Here is a 20,607-nt window from a genome sequence, read left to right on the forward strand (position 1 = left end):
GATAGCATGTGTGCAGAGCCTTAGCTGGGAGGGAGGGTCTTTTTTTTTTTTCTTCAATCCACTCATGTTATATTCCTGTCATGGAAAGTTTTTGCCAGACTGGGAAAAGTTCCCAATTTCTTAGGCCTAAAATCTAGAAGGAGTAGACAGAATAGACACATTGGTGAAGCATTGTGTTATGGTAAGTACATTAAGGAAAAATAATTTTATGAGAGGCAGAGAATGATGGAGATTGAGAATTGTTTAAATAAAATGGTCAGGAAAGGGTCGTAAGAGACTGAGTCACTTGAGCCTGTCTGAAGGAAATATGGAGGCCAGGCATGTGGTTTATGAGTGGAAGAGGATTGTTCTAGGCGCAGGGAAGGTCAACTGCATAATTCCAAGGTAGAACTGTCCTGCAGTATTTGAGGAGTGGAGGACTTTGGATGGGGAGATGACATCTCAGAGGTAGCCAGTCTAGCCTTTTCTTCTTATTTGATATATTTTATCCTATTTACTGTCATGAAATAAAGTTCATAGTTATCTTTTTTTCTCTCTGTATAATGATGTCAAGACTAATATGACTTATTTGTAAACATACAGGGAAAACGAGAATAATTTGTAATGAAATTCCACAATGCAGTTGTCACAAGCTTTTATCTATTGATAACAAATACATTTTGAATGATGAATGTAAGGAATCCTAGTGTGCAAGGACCAGAGAATGAAAGAATGAACAAAGCAGACAGTGCAGTCAGCACCAGAACACACAGCAGGATACCAGTGTCAGACTAATGTGTGTGTAGCAAGAGAAACAGCCATGTATGCTAAGACCAGCTAAGGACTCTGCTTAAGTGGAACATCAAACTGTATTGTGACATTGGACAGGGTGACAAAGTGCATTAAAATACAAGCCAGTCTCATAGATTGAAATCTTAACACATCAGGGCACAATCAGTTTCTGGTAAGAAAAATAACTTATTAATAGATGGTAAGAGTACAGAAAAGATTGGAAAAAAAAAGGCAATACAAGAAGACATGGAGAAATAGACCTTCATGGACAGTATTTACAGAGAATATCAGGGCATTCAAAATACGTGCACAGTTTCAATGTGTGGTTGTTAAAAAAAATCATTAACATTTTGTTGAATATTGTATCAACTAACAATAATATTATAACACCTCTTCTTTATTAACAAAAATCCATTCATCTGTTTCATTTGGCTGCTAATCCCAGTATGCTTGGTGCTATGTTTACAGAATGGATTTTTTTTTTAAAAAAAGATTTATTTATTATTATATGTAAGTACACTGTAGCTGTCTTTAGGTACACCAGAAGAGGTCGTCAGATCTCATTATGGATGCTTGTGAGCTACCGAGTGGCTGCTGGGATTTGAACTCTGGACCTTTGGAAGAGCAGTCAGTGCTCTTAACCACTGAGCCATCTCACCAGCCTCAGAATAGACTTTTTTATTCAGTGTGTATATTTGTGTAATTGCAGAGAGAGACAGATGAGCTTGGTGATAAAAGTGCTGTTAACAGGCTACAGGGCTGGACAGATGGCTCAGCTGTTAAGAGCACTGACTGCTCTTCTGAAAGGTCTTGAGTTCAATTCCTAACAACCACATGGTGGCTCACAACCAATTGTAATGGGGTCTGATGCACTCCTCTGGTGTGTGTCTGAAGACAGCTTCAGTGTATGCATATAAATAATAATAATAATAATAGCAACAATAATAATAATAATAAACAGAGAGGCTACAACATAGTGGTGCCGTTCCTGGATGGTTAAATGGGGACAACTTTTGTGCTTACATATATAAAATGGTATTAGATTCTGGCCTCATATATTCATAAACTATTATATTTTACTGGCATGTCTTCCAGGATGTCTTAGTTAAGGTTTTTCTGCTATGAACAGACATGGTGACCAAGGCAACTTTTATAAGGACAACATTTAATCGGGGCTGGCTTACAGGTTCAGAGGTTCAGTCCAGTATCATCAAGGCAGTAACATGTCAGCATCCAGGGAGACATGGCACAGGGGGAGCTAAGAGTTCCACATCTTCATCTGAAGGCTGCTAGCAGAATACTTACTTTCAGGCAGCTAGGATGAGGGTCTGGAAGCCCACACCCACAGTGACAGTAACACAAGTACTCCCACAGGGCCACACCTTCTAACAGTGCCACTTCCAGGGCCAAGCTTATACAAACCATCACACAGGACATGTGAAAACTATGCAGGATGTGATGGAAGACTGATTTTTTTTTTGCTTATTATTATTGTTATTATTATCAGGTGCAGTTAATTTATAAAGTAGTTTGGGTTCATGTTAAGTGTGCTCCCAAGTAGGAGTGCTGTGTGGATATTGGGATACATTTTCCCTGTGTCACAAGCCATACTGTGCACTTCTGCCGAGGCTTCCATCTTTGTCCAAAACTTTCTAATCTGTATCTGCCTGTGGGGCACACGGAGGCAGTTTGTCATTCTCAGGCTGTGCTGGGCCTTGTAAGTGCTATGATAACTACATGCTGCTCCACACAAGGGGCCTAGGCATGCTATGCACCACACACGTCCATTTCTTCCCTAGAAGCTTGCTGCTTTTAGATTCTCCTTGGGAAGTGGTCCTAGGTCGTTTCTGTTTTCCGTTCTCCATGAATACATCTCCCCGTTGTTTCTTCATTTGGTTTTACCCCGAGCGCTGGGTAGAAGCCCTCATCCCAACAGCATTTATGCATTTATTTCTTCCCTGAGAGTTTACTCTGGCCAATGGATTCACTTCAGAGAGGCGAGGAAGTTCAGAAGATGACTCAAACTCATCACTCTCCCATCTGAAGTCAGTCGTGATTTTTCTCCTTCCCCTTCCCTTCTGCCAGGTTCCCTTGGAACCTGAGAGCCAGGAAGAACCTCTTTTCTGTTGCTCAGATGCCACGGTAGCTCCTGTGGTTGTACCACGCGGCCTTGTGCCCACAGTGAGCAATCCAGGCAAATGCAGAATTGCAGTGCAGAGTTGTAGGGAATCATCCCTTCACAACTGTCTCTTAGAGTCCTCAGAGACAAGAAACGAAAACGGAACTTCAGAGAAGCAACCAGTTTGCCAAGATCACATGCAGTTAACAGTGGAGTAGACTCCAGGCTCCAGATACCCAGTACTGCCCAGGAACTCCTTCAGTTCCGTGCCATAGAGCAGGTCCTTAAAGCTCTTCCACAGCTTAAGGTCAACAGCTCAGGGCAGTGTCTGCAACTGGATTTGAAATTTTATTCTTTCGGTTGGCTCGTGGATCCCTTCACCATTAAGTAACTATAATTGGTGCTGAGTTTCTTTCTTTCTTTGTTTTAGATACATTTCTTTAATATATTTGCCCGCTGAGGGAACATTAATGTTGTACAGATGATAAAGGATGGCTTATGGTGATTTTCAAGATAGAAAAGCCAATTTTGGGAATCCAGCTCTTACTTTTTTTCCTCAAAAGATTACCTAGCTCCTGTTGTATTTTAGAAGATTTCTCCTCCTGTGTGGACATGTACCAAAGTGGCTTACTCATGTAGACCGTTTCCAGGAAAAGACAATAAAGAGATGATTGACACACCAGGAACTAGATGATATTATTTTACATCCTGATTGCAGTTCCCCTCCCCACCACTCCTCTTCCCCCAGTCCCTTCCTCCTACCTCCTCTTTGGCCTTCCCACTCCCATTCACTCCTACTCCATTTCTCTTCAGAAAAAGGCAGGCCTCCCATGGATATCTACCAAACATGACATCTCAAGTTACAGTAAGAGTGGGCACTTCCCCACATAGTAAGGCTGGACAAGGCAACCCAGTATGCGGAAAAGGGTTACAAAAGCAGGCAAAAGAGTCAGGGACAGCCCCTGCTCCCAGTTAGGAGTCCCACGGGAAGACCAAGCTACACAACGGTACCATAGATGCAAAGGGCCTAGGTCAGTCCCATGCAGGCTTCCTGATTGTCGCTTCAGTTTCTGTGGGCCCCTATGAGCCCAGGTTAGTTGGTTCTGTGGGTGTTCTTGTGGTGTCCTTGACCTCTCTGGGTCTTGTAATCCTTCCTCCCCCTCTTTCTCAGGATTCCTCAAGCTCCGACTAATGTTGGCTGTAGGTCCCTGCATCTGATTCCATCAATTGCTGGATGAAGCCCCTTGATGACAACCGGGCTAGGCAGCAATCTAGGAATGTGCCTTTTTTCTTTACTCAGCTGAATGCATCCTGTTCTCCCTCACCTTCCCCTTACCTCTATGAATGTGTCCCAGCAGGAGTGCTGGGAGAATCCTTCCCTTGAGGATGGGGGACACTATTCTTTGGTTATCACTTCTTTTTTTTTTTTTTTTTTTTTTTTTTGGAGACAGGGTTTCTCTGTATAGCCCTGGCTGTCCTGGAACTCACTCTGTAGCCCAGGCTGGCCTCGAACTCAGAAATCCACCTGCCTCTGCCTCCCAAGTGCTGGGATTAAAGGCGTGCGCCACCACTGCCCAGCTGATTATCATTTCTTTATGCTAGTCTACAGTATGGAGTGATACTCCAAGGTCTTATTGGAGAGTAACATGTATGTATGTGTGTGTGTGTGTGTGTTTGTGTGTGTGTGTGTATGTGTGTTTGTGTATGTGTGTGTGTGTTTATGTGTGTATGTGTGTATATGTGTGTGTATGTATATGTGTGTGTGTATGTGTGTTTGTGTGTATGTGTATGTTAATGTGTGTATTGTGTGTATATGTGTGTATATGGGAGTGTGTGTGTATGTGTGTAGGTGTGTGCCTCACCCCTTCGTTCAGCTGTGCTTTGAATTCATTTGTTTCCTCTCTCTCTTTCTCTCTTTTTAAAATAATTTCTGTTTCCTCCTTCCCATTATGCTGCAGCTGCATGCTTTGCAGTCGGTTTTTCAGTATGCCTGCAAGTAGCTCCTCTCCCACAGCATCTCCTCCTAATATCTTATTTCTGTTCTGCCTTAGGCTTAGAAGCTAGATAAATAAACCTGGCAATATTATTTGTAAAGTGAGGGTAAATAGCCTCAGAGGCAGGGCCTTGGAAGCTTTCCTATGGGAAAGCGCCGGCTCCCCTCCAACCTCAGGCCCTGGCTCACATCCTTCAGGCCTCTTTGCTTAGGTCCTGCTTCCCAAACTCCCTGCCAGGCCCTGAGATCCGAAGATATCTGCACCGTGAATGGGTAAGGAGTAACCACCTTTTCCATTTTCTGTTCTTCTTGGCTCAGACGCTGTGAAAATATTTTTGTATTTGAATAAGGCATAGTTAGGGCATAGAGCTATAGACCAGTTCCTTTGCAAACCAAACTGAAGAATAACCACCTCAGAACCACAGAAAACCTTTAGGCCATTTGATTATTTTAAGATGCAAACTCTAATGCTGACCTTGGGGGAGTTTTGAACTACAGCTGTCAGTTTAAACAAAGAGCCAAAACTAATTAAGCATTTGTTGGAAGGGGCATGGGTTTTGAGAACTGGTTGGACAACTTTTAAAAGTTAATGACAGTTCTCCAGAAAACAAATAGAGGTGCTAATATTGTGTCCACACATCCTCCCAGACCAGCCTTAAAGTCTGGCTTTAGCCTTTTTCCCCCCTTCTTATGGAGAATGGAGACTGGGTTTCTGCCCACAGATTCATTCTATTTTGCCAGGCTAATTTCCTCCAGACCCTCCTCTCTTTACCTGCTTCTCTCCTGTTCTTTCTTGGTTGTCAGTACAGTTTATAGCCTGGCTAGAGCTTACTGTCACTGTCCCATCCGAAACTTAAGTCAACACCGTCAGCTCTTTGGTTTAGAAAAACTCGAATATCATGATTAAGTTCTGGATCATTGTTAAAAATATTGAAATTTCCTATAACTAGTGGTTACTAGATGCTTTAAAGGTGCAACCATTAGAGGGGTGTGATCTCTCATATGTATGTCAAAGTAGAAGAAACATCTCTGCAAATTTAGATTAAAACACAGTGTTGGGTTCAGACCAAGTATACAGAACCTGGAGGGAGGTGCCGTGGGTAGCACATGGCACTGAGAAGGTGCTCCATCTTGGTTCTGACAGTGCTCAGTGACACTGAGTGACGCAGTATGACTCATCTTTTAGATGGGTGTACTCTGGAGGCAATACCTCCATTGGCTGGTGGGAGCAAGAGTTACAGGTGCACATCTAAACTACATCTGGGGTGGTGTGGCTACAGAGCAGGCTGCAAAATAAAGGACAGCAAGAGACATTTGAGTGATGGCCGCAGAATCTGGGAGTGGTGATGACCACCAGCCATTAAGTTGGATCATATGAAGTTATTGTATTTACAGGTTAACAAAGGAATTGGTTCCTATGGTTCAAACTTAACATGCATTAGCAGACTGAGATTGGCAGAGGATCAGATTGCAGACTACATCAGAGTTAGTCTGGCTGTGGTAGAAAAAGTTTCAGAGGAACAAGATGAAAGCGATTGCTTTTCCCTTACCATTGGTTATTTTGAGAATTAGTGTACGAAGCATGTGGACCTCCTCTTTCATACACTTTTTTTTTTTTTTTTGTGATCTTCCTGTCTTCCTGGTCCCTCCTGCTGGTCTCCCATTCCACTTCTATGTGCTTTGGGAAAAAAAGCCCTCCAGAGAGAGGAGAGAATGGTTGGAGGCACCATGAGCAGCAGTACACTTAGTGTTCTTAATGTTTTCTTGATGCTTATGTTTTGTTATATTTTATATTCTAGTCTTGGTCAAAGTAATACATAAAAATTGTTTGAAAAGTTGATATAGTATTTGGTGTATACAAACAGCTCCTTGTTAAACTCCTTGTTAAATTTCCACTCCTCCTGTTGCTTCCTGCCTCCCGTAAATAGCTGCTTTTCTAAAGGTTAGCTGTTGCAATTTATACATCACTTCATATTTCTGTGTCATATACTGCAGCTGATAGGTTTTTCCTTTCCATCCTTTTCTTTCTGGGAACATGTTGAAGCAAAGTCTCATTGTGTAGCTAGGGCTGGCCTTAAACTCGTGATTCTCCCCCTCGGCCTCCTGAGCTAGGCTTGCTAGTATGTAGCACCACATGGCCGGCTGCTAGCTTCTCTTTCTGCACCAGTCTATTGTTCTCCCATTATGGAGTTTGACAGCTCGTCATCTTTGCTACAGCGTGCCCCCTTTGCCAGGGTGCACAGACTTTCTCACCTTTCAAATAGAGTGAGTTTGAACTTTTGAATTCAAGTTATTGTAGTTAAGCAGATGTGGTGGGGAACATTTAATTTCCTAAGCAATTGCTTTTCCTTCCAGATTCACGATTGCAAAGTTTTCTCCTGTTACTTGGTTTCTTATGATTTGTCACTGAAGACAAGTGTAACTGCCTTCTGAGCACATCTGAACATATTAGGTAATCTCTCCTGTTCTTTCTTAGACATTTTCCTCTAGAGACTTTGGTCTCAGTCAGGCTTGGATGTGCTCTGGCCTGCTACTTAGTTAGCTCGGGTCTGCTATCTGACTTCATGTGTTGTCTCTTTTTCAATCTACTGGAAAGGTAAGAGATGTGGGAAGTGTGTGTATGTGTATGTGTGTGTGTTGTTGTAGGTGTGTTAGATTTTCACATCTGAAAATTTCATTATTCAGTCTCTCTTAAAATAAGAGCGTGGCTGGTGGTAGAATTCTATATTGTAAATCACTTTACCTTGACTTTTGGAAGTTCTGTCGTCTGATGTCTGTGGCTGCAGGAATAGAATTCAGTAGTGTTTTTGGGGAGGTCTCATTTTTAGCTCCTTAAGCTCCCGCTCTGGGGTGGGAGAGAAGCTCCTTGGTTGCACAGAGGGTACCAGTCTGGAGACTGCTCCTGGTCCTGGTTGCCCACTGACCTGTGACGTTTGGGGTCTCTAACCTTTCTGAGGTTTTCTGAGGAACTACAAGGTCTGTTTTTCTTCTGGCTTTTCAGTTTTGTTGTTGTTGTTGTTGTTGTTTTATGTAAGAAATAGTTACTTTTCAGAGTTGTTGATAAAGTAATAAGAAAATATTTAGATGACACTCTCTTGTCAGCTTAGCCATGTTTGTTGTTATTTTTAATGGGCCCTTTTATTTATTCATTTATATACTGGTGACTCACTACATGCATTGCAACAGTAAGTCGCAAAAATAAATAATTGTCTTGTAGAATACATCTTGAGGTTCTTATTAAATCTCATCCAAAGTAAACTTCCTTTCATGCATTTGTTCACAATGGGAAGAGCAGTCTTCTTACCATTAAAACTGGTTAAGACGCTTAAACACGTTTCTTCTGCATGTGCCTTTTCAGGTTCTCTCTTAACTGAGAGAATATTAAGCTCAAGACTAGGAGAATAGAAAGTGGCACTGAAACTTGTTACACAAGGTACAGCAGCTCTGGAATTTTTTTTTTTAATTTTACCTCAAAACGTTTAATTCCATGAACTTACAAAATATGTAGTTGGTATACAGAAAAAAGTTAAATTTGTGTAAATTATATTCTTTTTAGAAATATGACTATGAGGCTTGCATCCTCGAAATGTTTTCTGGTTCACAGGGACTATTTTTAAGTTTTATCATTGATTACGATCTGTTGATTTTTTTTAACTTAGAAATTAATATTTTTTATTTTTGAAGTGTTGAGGATTGAACCTAGGGGCTGTGTATGTTAGGCAGGCAGTCTACCACTGAGCCACCTTCCCAGACATGGATTTTTCCATTTTAACTTGTTCCTTCAGTAATCTCTGAACTGTATGATTTCCTTGCCATGTGAATAAGTGTGACAGTGTGATGTTCTGATTGTTCTTAAGGTGTACATTAAAAGTTATTGACACTGTCACCCTGGTCCCCACTGGATGCTAAACTGCTTGTTTCTGTGGTGTAGAAGTCTCGTATTTAGCCAGGAAAAGCAAGGATAATGTTCAGATACACTTGTGAGTTGTAATACTGTGAAGATAGATCCTTGAAAAACAAGTTGGTAAATACATCATCAGAGTAGGAAAGCTAAATGATCCAGGAGAGCAAAGAGCAACACAGACATAAATTTAAAAAAATGGTAATGTCTCCTATGACCTTGCATTTAACTTTAAATTTGAATTTCCGGCTATTTTTAGCACTTTAAAAAAGGAGCCTGGGTGGTTGGCTTTTGTGTTGCTGTGTTGCTGCAGTGCCATGCCGAAGAGTCTTTGTGCCGCATATTTACAGGCACAAGGTCGGTCAGTTTTGTCTTTCCTGACAGAACTGCCTTTGTGCCAGGTTGAAGTGAGTGTTTTGTTTCCTTGAACTTTCTGCTATATTGGTAATAAAGGCATGCCATATCCCCGTTCTCAATTTTTATTTTCCTAATTACTAACTCTGGTTAATTCATCATGACTCATATGCACAGAGGTCCCCAAAGACTTTAAACAGGGACCAACAAAGGATGATGGAATAAGACTGCAGATTCCCAAGAAATGCAAAGCACTCAGAAACTCTGGCGTGACACTTTCTACCTCCAATATTTTGTGCATGGGCATTGATAAGGGATTTCTCTTTGTATTCCATAATTGAAGGCCATGCCCACTTCTTTTAAGTTTTCTTGGTTGGTTTGTTTTACTATGGAAGATGAAACTAATAGTGATCACTACCATGTGGATTTATTAAGAAACAGTCAAAAAATGCTGACTTAGGCCTGGCATACAGGGGTGCAATATTTGATAGCTTTCATAGTCCATTCTCTCTCTCCCTCTCTCTCTTTCTTTCTCTCTCTCTCTCTCTCTCTCTCTCTCTTTCTCTCTCTCTCTCTCTTGTCAAGTATCTAACCTTTGAGAGTGAGTTAAGTTTTTTGGCAATAGAAAATAACACTTATGACAATCCCTTTTGAATAAAACAAAAATGGATGAACACCATGAAGTAAAATGGCCTGGTATCAGAAATCCTGGTATAGCAATTGAAAAAAGAAAAAAAAAATGTGTGTGTGTGTGTGTGTGTATGTTGGAAAGGACCTTGAAGGTAAGTAATTACAAAAGATAATTCAGAAACTGTAGGAATATGGAAATTCTATAAAGGACTTCCTCAAAGTAGCTGGTAGCCTTGAGAATGCAAAGCAGATGTTAACTAACCCACTCACAAAGCAGCTTGTGTTTGAACAACTACTATGTATCAGGCACAGTGCCATTGCCCCTGATCTTCTGATCTGAGAGGAGAGATAGGCTAAAACCTCACAGTCTAATAGCCTGTGCTATATGGCTAGTCAACCTCATCAGAGATGTGTCTGGGAGGAGGAGTGTGTGTGTGTGTGTCTGTGTATGCGTGCACATGAGTGTATGTATGTGTGTGTCTGTGTCTGCATGTCTGTATGTCTATATGTCTCTGTGTGTGTCTCTCTGTGTGTATGTGCATGTGTGCATATATGTGTGTGTGTGCCTGCATGAGTGTATGTATGTGTGTGTCTATGTTTGCATGTCTGTATGTCTGCATGTCTGTGCATGTATGTGTATGTCTGTGTGTGTGTTTCTGTGTGTATGTGCATGTGTGCATATATGTGTGTGTGTGCCTGCATGTCTATGTGTGTGCACGTGCATGAGTATATGTATGTGTGTGTGTGTCTGTCTGTGCATGTGTGTGTATGTTTGTGTGTGCATGTGTCTCTCTGTGTGTATGTGCATGCGTGTATGTATGTGTGTGTGTGTGTGTATCTGTGTGTCTGTCTGTCTGTGTGTGTGTGTGTATTGATCAGGTTTGATTCAGGATAATACCCTGAGAAATGAGTGGATACAATGGGAAATGTGGCAGAGATGTGATTACAGTACTTAACATACCACAATGTGTTTCCTGGAGCTATATGAGGAGCAAATTTAAGGGTGTGGTGGTAAGTGAGACTTGGGAAGAAAAGGAAGAGAGGAGAGATGCTTGCTTCCTTCCTTCCAACATTTGCATCTGGCTCCTTGGGATTCCAGAGAACATCAGAGTGAACCAGCCTACTGAAGTCTGTGAATAACTAAGGTGGTTGATCCCAGAAGCACATTTCACAGTGTGAATGCTGCCCTCATAAATGCTAAGTAGAAATGCTGGGAGAAGAGGGACTTAGGAGCAACTGCTGAAGAACTGTTTCACTGTCCCCTTTGCTAAGAGCCAAGCTTTCTTGTGAGGTCCTCCCATCGTGATTCACTCCTTCTGGAATGTTAACCAAGTGACTTTCAATACTCTTGTAAATAAGATTTAGGAAGTTCTGTCCCATCGGATTTTTCACACCCCCTAAATTCCAGTTTGTTGAAGATGGATCCTCCCTTATATTTAAAAACTTGAAATTTATTTTAATTAAATATTTCTCTTTAAGGTAATCCTTAAACAATGGAGAATAGGGGCTGTTCAGGAATATTCTTTGAGTCCTTATTTCTGTCACTTGTGTCTTAGGTTAGGCCATCGTCAGTTTGCTTATATCCTATGCCTTAGCCCTAGTAAAACTTTTTTTTTTATAACCAGATACTTATTAATTTTCCTTTTCACAAGAGATTGGATCTCTATTGATACAGGATAACATCTAAATCCAAACCAGATATGTCACATGGTAGAGAATGACCCTCATAATTTGATTTTGTCAGTGTCATTTTATTATCTCATCTTTTGTCTTCCTGCATAGTTATATAAGCCAGCTAATGCCGGATAACAAAAGAACTCCCAAAGCCCAGTAACTTTAAATAGTATTTCTCACATCAGTAGATTGACTACTAACCTGGTTCTACTGCTGCTGCTATTGCTGAGGATGAAATGCCCGGGCAGAAAGTGCCTAGGGGAGAAAGGGATTTGTTTTAGTCCACAATTCTAGTTACACTTCATCATTGTGGGTGAGTCAAGGCAAGAACTTAAAATTGCAGAGATGAGTGAATATACCTGCTTCCTTTTCCTATACTTGATTACTCCACTCTCACATAGTTCAGAACCCCTTTCCTAGGGAATGGTGCCACCCACACTGGATTGGGTCCTCCCACATCAGTTAACACAATTAAAACATTTCCTAGTGGATACCCCAGACCAACTCAATTAGACAATCCCTCATCTAGACTCTTTTCTCAAATGACTCTACTGTGTCAAGTTGTTAATTGAAGCTAAGCATATAGTTGGTATTAGCTAATTTAGAAGTGCTTGCTCATGCCTCCTCTTTTGTTCACTTGTCTTATTTGTATATAGTGAATCAGTTAAAGAGTCTATTATGGCAGGATCAGGTTTATAATGTATTCCCCCGGGATCAACATATGACTAGGAACATCTGTGTATGTGTCCCTCCTGAAACCTATGGTTCCAAAAGGAATGTGTTTATGATGGTGGCATATAAGCTGGCTTGATCTTAAGAATCACAATTGGCATGTTGTTACTTCTGTATCTATTTGGAAATCAAGTAAAAGCACATTCCTTCAAGTGAGATTGACTACCTTTCAAAAAAAGCTGTGCAAAACAAGAATATTTTAGTCTCTTGGTGACTTTAAGGTTTATCTTATTGCTTCTAAAGGAAATCCAGTACACCTACAGGATTTCCATGGGTCCCCTTTGGGCAACAACTCATTTGGTAGCATATTATTATTATTATTTATCTAACCACTAATATATATGTTCGTTTTGGTAGTCACTACCTAAATGATCAGAGTTGAGTCTATTTTTTTTCTGTTTTCATAAGGATTAAAATATTGAATTTGTGTTTGAAGACCATAAAATGTGGAAGCAAGATTATTTTTCTTTTGCCTTTTTATGCTTCAAATCATTTCATATAATTCCTTGGACTTAGTAGTTACTTTATAAATAAATATTTGTTGAATGAAGTAAACAAAATGTATTTGCTTTTGGAGCTCTGAATATTATTTTTGGAGCATTTATGTATGTTATTAAATCTTAGGAAGCCTAAGAGAATGCTTTAAATGAATTCTTTTCAAAATTTATCATTTATTTTCTCAACATTGTAGGACAAAAGTTCAGAGAATATGGAACTTAATATGCAGAAAATAAAACTTAGTACTGATCATTAACTTTCATGGATTTTAATTAATCTTTATCTTAACTAAGGAAGACACATACATTGCATAAAATCTTATGCATGATTTGTGTAACTGAAAGAATAAGAGTTTTATTCTCATTTGACTTTGTGTAATAAGGTCAAGAATCATGTTCTTGGCTTAGGAGTGTTTTACTTCTAGTAGTAATCTCTTGAATTCTGAAGATTTTACAAATACTTCAGAAATCCTGCAAGGACTGTGTTATTTAAAGATATTGATGAATAATGAGATGTTGAGTGATATGATTTCAGGGTCTTTGGGTCTAAGTCACTTATGAAAAGCTAGCCTAGTATGTTACTGTTCCCTGTAGCACAAAACAGCAGGAATGACAGAAAGACTTTAAGATGTATAGATGATATTGTAGGAAAAAAGGGTATGTGAAATATTGCATATTGTTAACACACATACTTTTATCTAAAGATTATGTCACCAACTACTTCACTTTTTAATGATGTTTCTAAGCAATATATATATATACATATATATATATTTAATTATTATTATTTGGTATAATAATACATCCTGACTGCAATCTCCCTCCCATCTACTCTTCACAATATTTCTGTGAAATAAGTCTCACAAAGCTTAGACAGCTTAAAAAACTAGACATGTATTATTTGGGGTTTTGTTTGTTTGAAATGGGGTTTGACTATGAAACTCTGACTAGCTTGGAACTCTGATCTTCCTGCTCCAGCCTCCTGACTCCAGAATCAATCACAAACATACACCGCCATATTTAGGGATAAGTGACTTTTTTTTTTTTTTAAGATTTATTTATTTATTATATGTAAGTACACTATAACTGTCTTCAGACACACCAGAAGAGGGCATCCAATCTCATTACAGATGGTTGGGAACCACCGTGTGGTTGCTGGGAGTTGAATTTAGGACCTCCGGAAGAGCAGTCAGTGCTCTTCACTGCTGAACCAACAGCTCTCCTGGACATGTATTATTTCATGCAGGCTTTGTGGGTCTTGAGTCTGGAAGCAGCTTAGCTGGATGGTGGTGGCCCTCCACTTCTGATGGGTTCAGGTCTTGTCTGCAGCCCTTGTTACTCGAAGTCTTTACTAAAACTGAAGGATCTGCTTCCAGGATATCTAAATCACAAGGCCAGATTTGTTGCAGTTCCTCACCACAGGACTGCGTAATTGACCTGATGATATGCCAGATGGTTCTTCCAAGAACAAGAGATGTAAGAGAGAAAGTCAGAAGTTGCCTTTGAGTTTTATGGTATAGCTGCACATTTCCATTTCTGCTGTATCTGATAGCTTACACAGTTAGCTTGCTCACTTAGGAGGAGCCTACTCAGGAGCTGAGTGTCCTTGGGGACCACTTTGAATGATAGCTCTCAGAAGCCTTTGGAATAAGATCTACAGGTAGTAAGTATTACAACTGTTTTTGTTATACATGGGTTAGGTTCTTCATGTTTAATTCAAATTTTCAGATTTTTTTTGCATTTAAAAAATAGAGTATATATTAAGGGGACTAATTATATTTATTATTCAACTCAGAAATAGCAAAAACTGAGTCATTTTCAGATATAGTGTTATTTTGGAAATATAAAGACATGTTTCCATCTTCCCTGTCACAAAGTTGAGTTAGAACACTCCACTACAACCCAAAGATTGCTATGTGGACATACATACATACATATATATATATGTGTGTGTGTGTGTGTGTGTGTGTATTTCATATATATGTACATATACATGGAAAGAAAGAAACTGTAAAAGGCAACTTGTTGAAAATGTAAACTATCATATTATGGAAAAGACTGAAGTGTGTTAGGAAAACCATGGTTGGCAGGGGCTGGCACTGGGCAATATATAACAGACCCTTTGCCCCACAAAGTCATCTATACATCTTGACATCTTTTTTTTGTTTGTTTGTTTTTCGAGACAGGGTTTCTCTGTATAGTCCTGGCTGTCCTAGAACTCACTCTGTAGACCAGGCTGGCCTTGAACTCAGAAATCCTCTTGCCTCCACCTCCCAAGTGCTAGGATTAAAGGCGTGCGCCACCACCGTCTGGCGACAATTTTTTTTTTTTTTTGTCACCATTGCTGCTGTTATTTTGTGCTACTGGGGTTAAGTAACAAGGGCTGCACCCCACAAAATTACCTGTGTATCTTGAGACAGTGTTGGCAGACCTGGGGTGGTGGCAGAACCTGAGGCCTCATACATCACGGGTAATTCCTCTATCACTAAGCCACAACTCCAGCTGGAAAAACTTCACTTTGCTATAGCACTGTTGACTAGATAAGCGAGAGGTATATGAGTCTTCAGAATCGTTAGACACACAAGTATTTTCACATCTACAGTATTAATTAATGTATGGAACAACAACCACCGTCCATTTTCTCTGCCTTCTCTCCCACTCCAAGAACCCAACAACTTGCCCACAAATTAATTCTCCATCAGCACAATAGGAGCAGGTGCATTCTCTGTTATTTATAGCCTTATCTTCATATTTGTACACAAACTGGATTTATATGAGGATTGAACTTGGGACCTGCAGATAATACTTAGGCTTGATTAAATGCACTTATTGTGTGGTCTGAAACCGTCTCTTGTCTGTTCCTTTCATCACTGGCTTGCAGGCCTCTTCTCAGGGGAGGAGTCTTGCCCTCTGTCCTCCTACTTCTGCATTCCTAACTGAAGTGCTGTAGTACAGGGCTGCCTCACAGAACCAACAGGGCATCATTCCCTGAATGCTTGCCACTTAATGTGAAAGGAGTGCCATACTCACATAACAAATGCTACAGCCTAGAGGAGGAAGGCAGGTGCATTTGCTCAAGTCGTCTTCTTCCTTTTTTTTTTTTTTCTCTAAGCAGATTTTTTTGTTGTTGTTCTATAGGATTCCCCACCTCTGCAAAGTCTGAATTATCTTAAGATGAAGAGTACTTAAGGTCAATGCTACAGCAATTTGCTTTCATATAAATAGTATTTATAAATTGTAATATTGAATATTTATGTCATTTTTGTTTCCTGGAGGGCCTGTCTTTGCCATTCTCATTTTTTATCAGTTTCACTATTATTATGATTTCTTTTATTTTTGAGTCAAGTTTCTTCATAGGTTTCTGAAATAGAGAGCCAGACGTTGTGTTGTCTTTTCTCATGCTGATGACAGTGAGCAAAGAATGGAGCTTTGCCCAGCCTTAGGCCCTGTCATATTCTTGAAATATTTTTCTAATAATTTCTTTCTCTAGTTTCATTGACAGATACCATAATCCAAAGCCGTGCAGGCCAGGCAAGGTTTTATTTCAACTCATAGGTTACAGCCTATCACTAGGAGAGTTCAAGAACTCAAGCAGGAACTTAGAGGTAGAAATCATGGTAGAATGTTGTTGGCTGGGCAGCTGGCAGGCTCATGCTTAGTTAACTTTCTTAAGCAGCCCAGGCTTTTCTGCCTAGGGAATGGTGCCACCCATGGTGTGATGGGCCTTCCCATATCAATTAACAGTCGAGACAGAGTCCCACAGACATGGCTATAGGACAGTCTGATCTGGAAAATCTCTCAGTTGAGATTGTTCAAGTGACTCTAGGCTGTGTCAAATTATCAGTTTAAGTTAGTTTGGACATGTTTGTTTCAGATTTTCTGTTTTAAACAATTTCATTAAAAAAAAATCAATAGTTTGCTTTTTCTAAACATAGAGTATATGTATAATTCTGTAGTAAGGTGTACTTACCAAAGAGACATTCCATCTTACTTGAAATATAGTAGTACTGTGTTTCTAGAAATACTGAATCTTTTCGAAAAGATTTAAGGTCTTAATGGAGAAGGTGCCTTGCATAATTTTAGACAGCTACTGTAGCAGTTTAGATGTTTACATTTATATAACAGCCACTCAGTTTCCGTTTTATTTGAAAACATATTTTTCAGTACTGGGAGGTCCATTGACTTTAGGGTCAAATCATTCACAATAATCGTATATAATATTTAACTGAGGGGGAAAAAAAGTAGAAGTTGGGAAAGCCGCCAAGTGGTCCTGACACATTCCTGTGCCTGCAAGTAGAATTCTGCTGGCCAGTGCCATCAGGTTTGTACCTGCAGGAAGCAAAAGATTGTAATGCAAATCAGAGTATTTTCAAACCTGCATGAACAAGTCCCTATTTAGGGTCATTAAGTGTCTTTTCCTCCTTTTCTGAAATTTGAACTTCAGGGTAGCTTAACTGAAGGTGGTGTACTGCAGGGAAGTACTGATGGGATTGTAGGAAGGCCCGGGATAGGCACCTATGCTTGGCTCATGTTGACACTGTCATTTGGGGAGAAGATGAATTTCACGGCATTGAGTATGTGTCTGGGTTTTACTGTTTTCAAACGTCCTGTAGCTGACGACTGAAGAAGTACAGAGACAGCCTCGAAGGCTAGAGGGTTGCTACTGCTGTGTTTGTTACTGGGCCATCTGCCTGCATCCGATTACCAGGAAGGCCCTGGGCTTGCCTGATTTGCTTTGAAGACATGGCACCCTTTGCGGGTGTCACTGCCTATGACATGTAGGCTTTCTTCCGATGGTGCTGATCTTTCAAGCGCCTTCTAGCTCTGACACTTCTGTCTATAGTGTTAGACACTCTTCTTTTTTAGTGGGACAAATGAAAACCGTAGTGAGGACTGTGAAGCTGGCCCACTCCCGGCCTCACAGGTTTTCAGTTACTTAGAGGATTTTAAGGAGTGTTCAATGCATTTCCAGACCTTGTAGGTGCAGAGACGTTCTCCTGGTTAGTTACAGTCAGTGACTCAGAGAGAATAGACAGTTCACGCATATTAAACAGGATGATGAGTGCACCTCTTGATGAGTTTCCTTTGATTTTTCTTGTGAGCCCAAACGTCCATATTTTTTGATTCAAGACAGTTTTTTTTTGGAAGTGGTAGTTAAAAAGCTCCCTCATTTTGGTTATCCTGGGTTTTTTGTTATTCCAGATGAATTTGCAAATTGCTCTTTCTAAGTCTTGTGAAGAATTGAGTTGGAATTTTGATAGGGATTACATTGAATCTGTAGATTGCTTTTGGTAAGATGACCATTTTTACTATATTAATCCTGCCAACCCATGAGCATGGGAGATCTTTCCATCTTCTGAGATCTTCTTCGATTTCCTTCCTTAGAGACTTGAAGTTCTTGTCAAACAGATCTTTTACTTGCTTAGTTAGAGTCACAGCAAGGTATTTTATATTATTTGTGGCTATTGTGAAGGGTGTTGTTTCCCTAATTTCTTTCTCTGCCTGTTTATCCTTTGTGTAGAGGAAGGCCACTGATTTGCTTGAGTTAATTTTATATCCAGCTACCCAAGTCGGTCATCAATGGGAGGAGAGGCCCTGTGAAGGTTCTATGCCCCAGTGTAGGGTAATGCCAGGGCCAGGAAAAGGGAGAGGTTGAGGTGGTGAGCAGGGGGAGGGGGGAAGGAACAGGGGGTTGTTTTTGTTTTTGTTTTTTTCTTTTCTTTTTTTTTCTGGAGGGGAACCTGGGAAAGGAGATATTGTATGACATGTAAATAAATAAAACATCTTAAAAAAAGAAACCTCCCTCATTGCCCTCAAAGCGCTATTTCAATAGCTTATAATTTTTGTTGCTTTTTATAGCTTTTCTTTTCTTTTTTTTTTCTTTGCTTTTCTCATTTTTCTAAAGTGCCACATTTGGCTTCTAAGGATTCATTTAATTCCTAACCTAATCATTTTCTATTGATTTTTTTGGGGGGTCTAGATTATAATTATAGTCTCTGACATGTGGTTAATCCATTTTTTAATACTACATAGTTAGGCTGTTTTACATTTAAAACTTCCAATATAAAACCAAGTGTTGATAGTGACATAAGCATCCTTACCTTGATTTTTAGTGTAAATAGAAATATCTATTAGCTCTCTGGCATTTTCTGTTTGCATTTGTTGTCGAAGTCTCCCATAAACATGAGGTGTGTTATCACCTCATAATATCATAGTATCAGTATTATCCCTATGCTTTAAAACTGGGGTTCAGAGAGTTCAGTTATTGCTTGACTGAGAGAACTCAGTTACTTTACCATACTTCCTTCACTTGAGACTATAATTTATTTGACTTACAAATTAATGACATTTTTTTTTGAGATAGGATCTCTCTATGGAGTCCACGCTGTCTTTCAAACTGATGGTGTAGCCCTAGGTTGGCCTTGGATTCATGATGTTGCTGCTTCAGGACTCCTATGAGGGCTGAGCTTACGAGTTTGCTATGGCTTAAAAACCAATATATTTATATGCTCATTCTTTCTCTCTTTCTTATTATTCTTTTTCTGGAGCTTGATCCCAGGGCCATGTGCATCTGGCGCATGCTAGGCAAGTGTTTGATACACTGACTTTTACCTTTAATACCCTTTCCAACCCTTTTGAATTTGAGACAGGGTCTTAATAAATTGCACACACTGGTCTTAAGATCACTCTGTAGCCCAGAGAGGCCTTCCTATCTTCCTGCCTCAGACTCTCCAGTATCCAGGATTACAGGCTCACGCTGCCTTGCATAGCTATGTATTTCTCAGTGTTGAATGAAACATCCTCATTAACTACCATTTGTGTATTTTTGTCTCTAAAATTTCCATCTATTACCAACAAAACCATTGTGGTTAATGGATTGTTTGTTTGTTTATCGAGACAGGATCTTACTATGAAGTCTTGCCTAGTTTGGAACTCTCCATGTAGATGAGGCTGGCTGAGAAGCCATAGTGGTTTGTCTGTCTCTGCCTCTCAAGTGTTGGGATCTTAATCCCATACTATGTTTTAAGGCACATACTAACTATGCCCAGAAAAACTGTTGCTTTTAATAATGTGTCTTCAAAATATTGAGTGTGAACTGCTCAGGGTTTATTAGACTGAAAACAAATCTACATTCCTTTTATCAATGAACAATATATTGGTATAGTAATTTTTACTGTGCTAGCAAAAAACTAAACAAATCTAGGAGTTAAGAAATGAAGTGTTGAACACTTCATTTATGTATGAAACCATTTCTAAACCATTTCATCACCCAAGAGACATTTTGCATCATTAGTCATTCCCTATTTTTCCATCTTCCCCTATCATCCAGTTGCCTCTTGTTGGCTTTCTGTCTCTATGGATTTACCTATTCTGCATATGCAAGTAAATAGAACCATATAATATATTACTTGGGATATCTGGCATCTTTCAATTAGCAGTGTTTTTCTGAATTAAAACTTTACTGCAAGGAACTTGAGATTAAAAACACAGCAAGATTAACCATATATAAAACCTGCATATTTCAGTGTACATCTATATAGCTAGAATGTCCATTATAAAGCTATGGATGTTCCAATTGTATTTTACCTTCCTTTCTTTTTTTTTTATTAGATGTTTTCTTTATTTACATTTCATACAATATCTCCTTTCCCAGGTTCCCCTCCAAAATAAAGAAAAAATAAATAAAATAAAATAAAATAAAACAAAACAAAACAAAAACCAAAAACAAACCCCTCTTCCCCCCCCCCCCACTCACCACTCCACTCTCTCCTGCTTACTGGCCCTGGCATTCCCCTACACTGGGCATAGAACCTTCAAAGGGCCAACGGCCTCTCCTCCCATTGATGACCGACTTGGCCATCCTCTGGTATACATATGCTGCTGGATCCATTAGTCCCACCATGTGTACTCTTTGGTTGGTGGTTTAGTCCCTGGG

At 39.8% G+C, this 20,607-nt stretch overlaps 1 protein-coding gene and 1 long non-coding RNA gene across 2 annotated transcripts in view; one reads left to right on the forward strand and one right to left on the reverse strand.

The window, feature by feature from the left end:
* Positions 1-20,607, forward strand: part of Ttc6 (tetratricopeptide repeat domain 6) — a 189,523-nt gene that overhangs the window by 25,505 nt on the left and 143,411 nt on the right. The gene's annotated exons all lie outside the window — the stretch shown is intronic.
* Positions 11,639-20,607, reverse strand: part of LOC116080033 — a 15,850-nt gene continuing 6,881 nt past the window's right edge. The window contains exons 2-3 of the long non-coding RNA XR_004114287.1: positions 15,074-15,207; positions 11,639-11,697 (exon numbers count right to left, since the gene is read on the reverse strand). This is a non-coding gene — a long non-coding RNA (uncharacterized LOC116080033). The remainder of the gene's footprint in view (positions 11,698-15,073; positions 15,208-20,607) is intronic.

This window comes from Mastomys coucha, unplaced genomic scaffold (genome assembly GCF_008632895.1).
Source record: "Mastomys coucha isolate ucsf_1 unplaced genomic scaffold, UCSF_Mcou_1 pScaffold6, whole genome shotgun sequence".
Taxonomy (NCBI): domain Eukaryota; kingdom Metazoa; phylum Chordata; class Mammalia; order Rodentia; family Muridae; genus Mastomys; species Mastomys coucha.